Source organism: Cupressus sempervirens, chromosome 1, assembly GCF_028749045.1.
Source record: "Cupressus sempervirens isolate cs-2001-9-10 chromosome 1, ASM2874904v1, whole genome shotgun sequence".
Classification (NCBI taxonomy): domain Eukaryota; kingdom Viridiplantae; phylum Streptophyta; class Pinopsida; order Cupressales; family Cupressaceae; genus Cupressus; species Cupressus sempervirens.
Genome location: NC_143118.1, coordinates 166,080,393 through 166,092,085, shown reverse-complemented (window position 1 = coordinate 166,092,085; position 11,693 = coordinate 166,080,393).

The following is an 11,693-nucleotide window of genomic DNA, read 5'->3' as shown; positions in this document are numbered from 1 at the left end:
ATCTCAGCAAATTGCCCAGACTTCTATTTACCACTTCTGTTTGGCCATCAGTCTGTGGGTGATGCGTGGAACTGAATTTCAAATCTGTTCTCAACTTCTTCCACAATGTCCTCCAGAAATACCCCACAAATTTAGTATCTCTGTCAGAAACTATACTCCTTGGAATACCATGTAGTCTTACCACCTCTTTGAAAAACAAGTCTGCAATATGGAGAGCATCATGAGTTTTGTGGCATGGAATGAAATGTGCCATTTTGGAGAACCTATCAACCATCACGAATACTGAGTCATTACCCCTTTGTGTCCTTGGCAATCCAAGAACAAAATCCATACTTATGTCCTCCCATGGCCTTGATGGAACATGCAATGGCTGATATAGGCCAGTATTTTGACTAAACCCCTTGGCAACTTGACAAACCTGGCAACTCTGTACAAACTTCTTCACATCCTGTGTAATTTGAGGCCAAAAATAATGTTCTCTAAGAATGGCAATGGTCTTATCCTGACCAAAATGTCCTGCCATCCCTCCACTGTGTTTCTCCTTAATCAGATTTTCCCTCATGGAACTCCTTGGAATGCACAATTGACTACCTTTGAACAACATGCCATCCTGAATCAAATAGTCTAACCACTTGGTTCTATCTATAGCAACAGGTTCTTTACAAGCTTTCCATGCTTCAGCAAAAACAGGATCCTTGGGGTACAAATTCTTGAGTTCATCAAACCCAACTACTTCAACCTGCATTATTGTAACCAACAACTGTCTCCTACTTAGTGCATCTGCAACCCTGTTATATTTTCCACTTCTATGCTTCAACACAAATGTATAACTCTGCAAGAACTCTACCCACTTCATATGCCTCTGATTCAATTTACCTTGGCTATTTAGGTACTGTAATGCCTGATGATCAGTATACAGAACAAATTCCTTTGGCAATAAATAATGCCTCCATTTCTTTAAGGCCTGAACTATTGCATAGAACTCTTGATCATAAACAGAATACTTCTTCTTTGCATCATTCAATTTTTCACTAAAATATGCAATAGGCTTACCTTGTTGGCTTAATATAGCCCCAATAGCGCTACCACTAGCATCACAATCCACCTGGAATACATTTCTAAAATTTGGAAGTGCCAACAGAGGCTGTTCAGTCACCTTCTTCTTCAGCAATTCAAAACTTCTCGCAATTGCTGCAGTCCATTTGAACTCTTTTCTATCCCCTCTTATTGTATCAGTTAGGGGTGCACATATGCCACTGAAATTCTTAATAAACTTCCTGTAAAAACTAACCAAACCATGAAATGATCTTACCTCAGTAGCAGACCTTGGAGTAGGCCATTCCAAGATGGTTTTTACCTTCTCTGGATCCATTTTGAGACCTTCAGGTGATATAAAAAATCCCAAATATACTAACTCCCTTTTTGCAAAGACACACTTCTTTAGATTAATTAACAGTTTCTCTTCCCTTAGCCTTTCAAGGACACTACGAATATGCAGTAAATGTTCTTCCAAACTCTTGCTGAAAATTAAAATATCATCCAAATAGACAATAACAAATTTTCCCAAGAACTTCTTAAGTACCTCATTCATGAGCCGCATGAAGGTGCTTGGGGTGTTCGTCAATCCAAAGGGCATGACTAACCACTCATAAAGACCCTCCTTGGTCTTGAAGGCCGTTTTCCACTCATCTCCTTCTCGAATCCGTATCTGATGATAGCCACTCTTTAGATCTATCTTTGTGAAGTTCTAAGCTCCACTCAAGCAGTCCATAAGATCATCCATCCTTGGTAAAGGAAACTGGTACTTGATGGTTATCCTATTTATAGCTCGAGAATCTGTACACATCCTCCACTCTCCATCCTTCTTTGGTGCAAGTACTACAGGTATTGCACATGGACTCAAGCTCTCTCGAATCAAGCCCTTCCTCAACAACTCCTGAACCTGTCTATTTAGCTCCTCTGTTTCAGTAGGAGTCATCCTGTGAGCAACCTTGTTAGGCAAACTAGCTCCTGGAATTAGATCTATCTGATGACTGATTTGCCTTACTGGTGGCAATCCATCTGGAACATTATCAGAGATAATATCTCCAAATTCCCCTAGTAAATCTGAAACTTCAAATGGTAATTCACTACTACCTTCTTTATTTTTCCTAGGAATCAAAGCATAGCACATATGCTGATGTTTCATGCCATCTAAAAACTTCCTTCCATCAACAAGACAAATCCTAGCACTGCTACATACCTTTTCACCTTCCTTTTTCATGGATTTCAATTTGTGGCGAACTCCGTCCTTTGTCAAAGAGTATGTGTTTGCATGTCCATCATGTATTGCATGTCTATCAAACTGCCATGGTCTACCCAACAATAGATGGCAAACATCCATCGAAATAACATCATAGAGAACTTCATCATGGTAACTCCCAATTTTTAATTTTACTAAACATTGTTCACTTACCAGGACCTTATGATCATCTTTTACCCAAGAAATCCGATAAGGTTGGGGATGTTTCTCCCTCTTGAGCTTTAGCTTAGAGACCATCTCTTCTGATACCAAGTTATTAGTGCTACCACCATCAATGATCACATCACAACATTTATCCTCACACTTGCATCTGGTACGGAACAAACTCCTCTGTTGTCCTGGTTCATTCTCACCACTTAGTAGGACTCTTTAATTTACCAAGGTCTCTCCTCTTTCTGCATCCTCTGAATGTGATGATTGTTCATCCTCATCCACATGAGCAACCCTAGCTTGGCCCTCAGCTCTCCTATCTGTCCTTCCTTGTCATTGAGGGCATTCAAAGGCACGATGACCTTCTTCATTGCAATGGAAACAGGTACCACAGAAGCCTCCTCTTCCTTGTCCACGTCCTCTACCTCTTCCTCTTTGATTTCCAAAGTCTTGATCATGGGAGCGGTTGAAACCCTCATTCCTCTAGTTTCTGCTAGTACCCACATCTTCATTTTTCTTTTGGGTTTCATTGCGGCCTCTAGATGATCTACCGCTTCCCCTTCCTTCTTGACCACGCCCTCTTTGTCTTCCTTCAAACCTTTTATTCAGCTTCTCTTCAACTCGTAGGGAAAATTGGTATGCCTCTTCAACGCTGGTCATTCTTACCAGACTTAATTCCTCCTGGATGCTAGGTCGCAACCCACTGATATAACGAGCAACCTTCTCCTTATTTGCTTCTGCATGCCCCGCTCTAATCAAGAGTCAGTAAAACTCCTCTGTATATTCTTGGACTGATCTTCCTGCTTGCTTTAACCCATGCATCTTCTTAAACAGATCAAGCTCGTAGTCCACAGGAATGAACTGCTTCTTCAATTTGTCCACCATGCGATCTCATCTTGTGATCTTCTCCTTTCCTCTTCTAAGCCTTTCCAGTTGAACCTCTTGCCACCAGATTTTGGCATGGCCTTTCAGTTTGGCCTTTGCAAACTTAACCCTATCTAGGTCCCTTATATCCTCATACTCAAAGTATTCTTCCAGTTCATTGATCCAATCGATCAACTCATCTGGTTTCAGATTTCCTGAAAATATACCCACTTCAATTGTAGGTCTTTTCCCAAACTTAGTAATGGCCCTAAAAAGCCTTTCCTCTACAGGATTCAGAACTTTCCCGTCAACTTCCTCTTCTGGTCCCATTACTTCCTCTTCATTGTCATCCTCACTATTGTCACCTGCGGCAACATTTGCTCCTCTACGAAGCTCCTCTTGCAATGCTTGTACCTGCCTCTGGAGGGCTCTAACCTCTTCAGGATCAATAGCTCTGGCCCTTCCACCATGCTCTCTTCGTGGAGGCATCTTCTAACTCGAACCCACAACCACACAGTCCTGGTGCAAACTGCCTCACAGTCGGCGCTCTGTCTACACACTCAGGAAAACCCGCTCTGATACCACTTGATGGGGACACAACCCAAGAATAGAATGGACACAACAGAAAAGGGAAATTATATTAACTGAGAAAATAAGCTAGTACAAATAGTACAGAGAAAATAAACTTCAGAACTTGCCCTAAGGGCTTACAATAGCATAAATCTGGAGAATATTTCTCCTTTTAGCACCTCCTCTCAAACTCCACTCCGAACTGCCTTTTACAATGCCATAAATCTCCTTAAATAGACCCCAGAGGGTTAAGGACTAGGAGTACATTCTAGAAAGTGCTAGTAGGCATCCACCGACGAAATAGAAGGTTCCGGAAGCTGCGTTAGAAGTCGGTGCAAATCTAGAAGAATCCAAAAATGGTAACCGAACTTCCGGGAGGCATAACTTTTGAATCGTAGCTCCGATTGACGAACTGTTTACATTTTCGAAAAGCTCTCGAAGCTCTCTATAGCCCTATGGACAAGCTTTGCTTGTCTCCCATTTTTCGACCCTTTTTGAGGTCATTTAATGCCCCAAACCTGAGTTTGAAGCATTCTTAGGAGGTCTCCAAAACTCGAAAAATTGCAATAACTTTCAAACCGTGGGGCCTATTAACCTGATTCTTTTTCTGGAATGCTCTAACTCATGATTACATTCATTTGGCCAATTCACACCTTCTAGTTTACCGAAATGATGGCCCAAATACATGCTCCTATTTTTTCGGGATTTTCAAACGCACTGATAGTTGAACTATGAGAGTTGGAACCTTTATTTGAGCCAAATGGGTATCCAAAAATGTAAAGACATGAAACAAAAACTAAATCTAAGTACATTTTTTTGGGTGACACAGGATTGCCCTTATACCTCTAGATGCTCCTGCATCAGGACCACTACGAGGTTTGCGTCGATCGAGATCACTATTCAAATTTGAAATGAAATTCAATCTCCTAGAAATTAGAGATGTTATTGTAGACATTGATATCATAGTCATGTACCATCTGATAGTTCATCCATAGGTCCCATGAGTTCCTAGTGACAAGCATCAAAAGATCATTTCCCATACGTTTGTAGGGAATCGTGGAGATGTTCTGGGTTGGGGAGCTTGTGAACTTTCAAGGATCTCTGTGGATGAATCAATGGTGTCACTAGCATTCGCCCAACCATTTAGAGCTAACAAAATTGAAGAAAAGATGCCACAAGGAACGGTTCAAAAGTTGTATAGTGGTGCATCGACTCACTAATGAACACTGCGATGTTTGGCATCTACCGAGAACATTGTACTAATTTCAAATAAAATTTAGTCTCCCAAAATTGAGAGGTTATTGTATACATCGATATCACAGTCATGTACCATTTGAGACTTCGTCAATAAGGCTCATGAGTTTCAAGTTACTAGCATCAGAAGATTGTTGCCCAAATGTGTTTAGGGCACCTTGGAGACATTTTGGTTTAGGGTGCTCACAAATGTTCTAGGCTCTTCATCAATGAAGCAATGGTGTCACTCAAGTTCACTTGACCATTTGGAGCTAAGGACACTAACGAAACAATGCCACGACAAACAGTTCAAAAGTTGCATAATGGTGCACCTATTCACTAGGGAACACTGCAAGGTTTGGTATTGACTGAGGTCACAATGTGAATTTCAAATGAAATTGAATCTCCAATAGCTGAGAATTTTATTGTAGACATCGATATCATGATCCTAAAGCATCTAATAGTTTATCAATAGGCCTCACAAGCTACAAGTTACTAGCATTGGAAGATTGTTGCCCAAATGTGTTTAAGGCACCTTGCAGATGCTTAGGCTCTAGGTGCAATTGAACGTTCTAGGCTCTCTGTGGATGAAACAATGGTGTCTCTAGGGTTCACCTGGCTATCGAGAGCTAATGATGCCAAAGAAACAATGCCACAATGAACGGTTTGAAAGTTGCGTAGTAGTGCACCAATTGACTAAGGAAGATTGTGAGGTTTAGCATTGAATTAGATCGATGTGCCAATTTCAAATGAAATTGAATTTCCCAGAGATGAGAGAGGTTATTTTAGACATCGATATCATGGTTGTACACTATCTTAAAATTTTGTCAATGGCCTCACGAGTTCTGAGTTACAAGCATCAGAAGATTGCTGCCCAAACATGCTTAGGGAACCTTGGAGATGTTCCAATTTAGGGTGCTCGTGAACGTTCTAGGCTCTCTATGGATGAAATAGTGGTGTCACTAGGGTTCACCTAGCTATTTGGAGCTTATGACACTGACAAAATGATGCTACGACAAAAGGTTTGAGCATCAAGAAGTTCTATTGTTGAAATCTTCATTTTCTCTTTGACTAGAGCTCTCTTCACACATGCCCACACTCCATCATGCTCTGCTTTCCCATGTCTAGACTCAAAAAAGCTCCAAATATGAGGAACACTCATCTTTACAAGCATTCTACAAAACCAATAAAACATGCTAACATTCTTGAATTGACTTGTGCAATTATCTAACCAAATGAGATGTCTATCCATAGTGATATCATGTTCTCGCAAGAACTCAAAATAATTCTCGAAGCAATGTTGGACAAAATAATGAGATTGAGATATATCATCAATCATATAAAAGTGGTACTCTTTGATTATCTTTAGGTTATTTACTGCACTATCAAGGGCATGTCTATATGTTGTGTGGACAAAAATAGCAATCTAAATGGAGTTGTAATATTGAGATAGTGTCTCATTTTGGGGTTGTAACGTATAGTTTTCTACAAATTAAACAACTCATATAATAGTGCCAATCAGGAAAGTATCCTTACACATTCTAAATTGTCGATCCAACCACTAAGACCTATGACTATGCCTTGCATACTTGTAATTTTTTTCCTTGAAATGAAAAATAAAATCAGCAACACACATTTGTTTTGCAACTCACATCTAGAGCCTTCACCCCAACTCACATCTAGAGCCTTCACCTCCATTCTTCAATGTGTATTTCAATGTTTTATAAACCTTCTTTGAAACTATCACCTTTCCAATATCTTCTTCGCAACCCTCATGGAAACATGTCAATTTTTTTGATAAACAACACATTGTGAACACTTCTCATTTAAGCAATCATTCTATAAAAGAAACAACCATCATCTCTAGGATATAGTAATTGATCTAATAATGATCTAAATGATTTTTGAAGGCAACTAGCACTACAAATTTCCAACATTTCATTAGTATGAAAAGTAGAATAGATGGAGCATAATTACTTCATGGTGCATAGAAAACTCCACATGATTTTTGCAACATGTATTTTAAATCTTGAGTAGCACACAATAAAATGGCTTCATTGATTCAAAAGCCCTTGGTGATGTATACAATGTTAGATTAGTCTCACAAAATTGTTTGAACCACATTGTTTGACTTACCTCCAAATAATGTTTTGGATGTAGGGTACGGTCTTTACTTCCAATTCTCAACTTCAAAACATCCTTCGCATTCGGTGACACTCTTGACCTAGAGTGCCAAAATTGTGTAATATGTTCCTTCACACCATTAGTTAGTTTCTTATCAAAACATGGAAATCTCCCACAATAAGCTTGTGTATCAGTTTGAAGAGGATCGTCAAATCTCTCTCTTCTTTCAAGTGCTCTATTAAAAGTCATATGACTTATGTTCAAGTCAAGACAAGTTTTCCTGACAAATCTCGCTTTTCTCAAATGATGAATTACCAAGGAAGTTGTGATAACCCTACGACCAGTTGTCTTGTCCTTTTCCCTACTATTTTTTCCTATTCTATTTAGAGCATTGAAAAGATTCTTCACAATAATGACATTTCTCTTGATTTTCTTGTTGACACAAATTTTCAATTTGGATAGCATAGGTCTTAATTTTTGCATCCATAACAATTGCACAAAAAGTTGGCATTGCTTCACCAATGTCTTGTTGCCAAAAAAACTGTTCATATAGTCTTGAAGCCCACAACCGAACCGTTCTATGTGGTCTCTTCCCTTTCAACGTCCTCAAATGGTCTCATCGATCTCTATTAACCACTTAAGTGTTCTACCAGGTTTAGGGTCAGATGTTTCCTATCTTCATTACAAGGAACCTCATTTTGATTATAACGAGGAGACATATAAGGTTCATTTGCAACATTATCATTGTCATTCTCAATTAATATACTTTTCCTTTCAAGCTCTACATTTTCCTCTTTGATTAATACATTGTCATTCACAACATAAAGTTGACTCATATTATCAAATTCAACATCATCTTCACTTGAAACTACTCTCATGGGCTTGAACTCATTGACATTTAACATACCTTGTCTCTTTCTACGATGGCCTTCCCTATCTTTTGCCCTATTCTTTAGTTCCTTCATTTGTCACCTTCCTCTTCTGTTTACACTTTCGTCTACTACTACTCCTCATAGTGTCAACAATTTTAGGACACCTAATCAATTGATTCCACCACTTTTTGAAAGTCTGGGCCCCAAATTTTGTATTTTACCTACAAAACGCTCAAAACTTGTGAAAAAGCATTTGGATATTTGAATGTCTTAGGTAAGGGGATCACAGTTATTCTTTAAAAAGTTCACCAGTAAAATATCGGATACTCGATATCCTCCCGCCCAAGTATGTAAATGAATCACATGAAAAATGGAGGGTGGGGATTGACAGTTGAGGAAGGGTCATTATTATCCCCTCCATGATCCATGTGATGTCCATGTCAAGTGTGTTTTTAATTGTTATGCAAATGAGGTATTTTTCATTAGAAATGATGATTTTGTTTGTTTTATAATATATTTTGTCATATTACAATACAATGTATTATATTATATTACAATATACCATATTATATTATATTATGTGATATAGTATATAGGATATTCGTTCTATAATATTTTGGCACATTTCATGTGTTCATGTGTCGAAAGTAGGTCCTTTCAACACATGTGATGATGACATATGTCCCTAGGGGTCACATTTTGTTTGTTCACATGGGTTGAAAGGGGTCATAGGATAATCTATGACCCCTTTCGACCCATATGAACAAGCGTAATGTGTCCTCATCATCACATGGATCATAGAGGGGATAACTATGACCCTTCCTCAACTTTCAATACTCACCCTCCATTTTCCATGTGATTCATTTACATATTTGGGCGGGAGAATATCATGTATATATCAGGTATCTGATTAGTCTAAGTAATCACAAGGCCTCCTTAGTGTAAAGAGCACATGAATATACTAAGAGGGGGGCGGGGGTGAATTAGTATGTTAACAAATTTTACAATTTTAAACTTTTATCCAAACAATTACCTTAATATCATTAAACATTGAAATAAATAATTTTGCACTTGAACACAATTACACAACATTTTACATGGAAACCCAATATGGGAGAAGACCATGGCAAATAAATGCTTTCTTATATAAACTATTCTTTACAATAATTTGTAGGCTATGACCTAGCAGAGGCTCCAAACCTTATGTTTATGAACACCGACTCACTAGAAGCTTGCACTCCCACACTTCGAAAGCACCAACTCCCCACTGTCGTCTTCGTGAGCACCAACTCACTGCACACAAACTTCTCTTCCACCTTAATAATGTTGCCGACTCAACTGATGATGGACATTTCTAACACACAACTTTTCTTCTTATATCTACTCTATACTTATGTTTTATCTTCCAAACATAATCTCTTCTCAGTTCATATACTCTTTACACTCGTACTCTTATATGAATATATAATTTCTTTGTTATTATTTTGACCTCTATATATATCAGATTAAAAAAAATATTTATATACCACTCACTCTTCATTCTTCCTTTTCACACACTTCACCGACTTCTTATATTAATGTAGATCAGATAATAAATCTGCATATATATTTTAGCAGCTTTTCATATTTCTTCACCCTATAATATTGTCGCACTGCTTTGCTCTACACTTCTTTACATACTCATTTCTTTTTATATTCTCTTCATATCTCACACAAATTACCAATTGCTTTCAATATTTATTTATATACTCTAAAAAGAGCATGTCTCTTAATGAAGAGATATATTCAAATATAAACTCACCTTTTCTCAATTAATTTCATTTGTATCTTTTCTTTAACTTAATAAGTAGAGGCACATAATGAAATAACTCTTTTATCGTGCTTGATATGAATTTTTTTCTTTTGATTCAAAAGACCATTGCAGCCATCAATTTTTATGTTGAATCCACTCCTAATAAGAATTTCCTTGTTGTTTCAACAATTCAACACTACCATGTAGGGTCCATTCGCTTCAGTACAACCACTGCAGAAACTTCCTTTTATTAAACATGATTTTGACCGTTCCTATGGCTCGTATTAAGTCATGGAGCCTTCCTAAGTAAGCTCAATCCTTCAACTTCATATCACTAGAGATGGATGTAATTTCTTTTGTGTTGTATTGTCAACAAATTTTGCCTTTGACTGCTGCTTTTATCTTGCCATCACAAATTAATCACTTTTTCCTTCAATCTTTATTGCTTGTGGATTTTACATAGATTGGTAATTTTTTCATGTCATTCTTGTCCCAATGAACTATCAGCACATCCAAAATATATTTTTGTACTCGCGACACATCTAGACTGGTAGTTTGGTAGCATTTCATTGAGTCTTATGCATATATATAAGACTCTACTCTTGATGACATTTTTCAAATCGGCCAATGTTATTTGTAGACTATGATTTTCTCTGTTCATTTTATCCATTGAAGTTGAACCCTACATAACACTATTCAATGCGGCATACTGACTTGTGATTGTTCGTTGTGTTTCTAACAGAGAGTTCTTTGTTATCATTCACATATATTTTGAATATGTCTCTGTGTCTTTTATCATTTTCTTCTTAATCTCTATGTATTTGGTCATCACCAACATATATTTTATAGCTTTGTTTTAATAATAATTTTGTACATACAAATATCTGGTCATTGTTTCTTTAATCAATAACTCAACTTCCTTTCTTAGTTCATACGCTTTTGTGCTTATGATCACTTGACTTGGAAAATATATAGCTACTAATATAATCAATCCCCTTTTTTATATTTGCTTCATCGATGCACTCCCTTTCTCTAGTATATTTATTATTGAAATGTTCATACTTAATATGAATAGCTGAAGTAATTGTTGCACATCTGTATCAACATCTGCACATCCATGAGAACCTTGTCTTGACTCTTGATATCAATGACAAAATATATCTAACATATGTAGATGTCTTGTCATCAATGAAAATCTCCTAAACGTCTTTGACATCAATGACAATATTTCCATCATTCTCCCCTTGTGAAGGTTCTATCTTACGATTTTTTAATATAGTCTTTATAACATCAACTTATCTTTAAAAATTTCACTCTTTTATTAAAGGGTTTAATGAATACTTTCATTTCATATCTCCCCCTGAGTTTATACATCTTCTTTTCAAAACTAGGGGATGTGTGAACTACTAGTTACACTTGCATTGGTTTCTTCTTCTCTTTTAATATCTTCTTTCTCCAAACTTGTATAGTTCTTCCTTTATGATTGTTTTGCCTCAAAGTCCATACGGATTCTTTATCTTCTGTCTTTGTCAAGTTTCTTTCTCCATACAAAAATAAGTTCTTTTTGTTTGATCTTTGTATGATTTCTCTTGTATCCTTCGCATGATTTCCCATTGCAATATCTATAATTCTATGTTAAGTGCCCACACAAATTTCTACTTCTCCATCCATGAAAATTTCTCATTTGTGCTCTACATTCTCTTGCCTTGTGACCAAGATAGTTGCATGAATAGGAGTATCCATAAAAGCTAGGCTTACATATGTTTCCTTTCCATAATCATTTTTA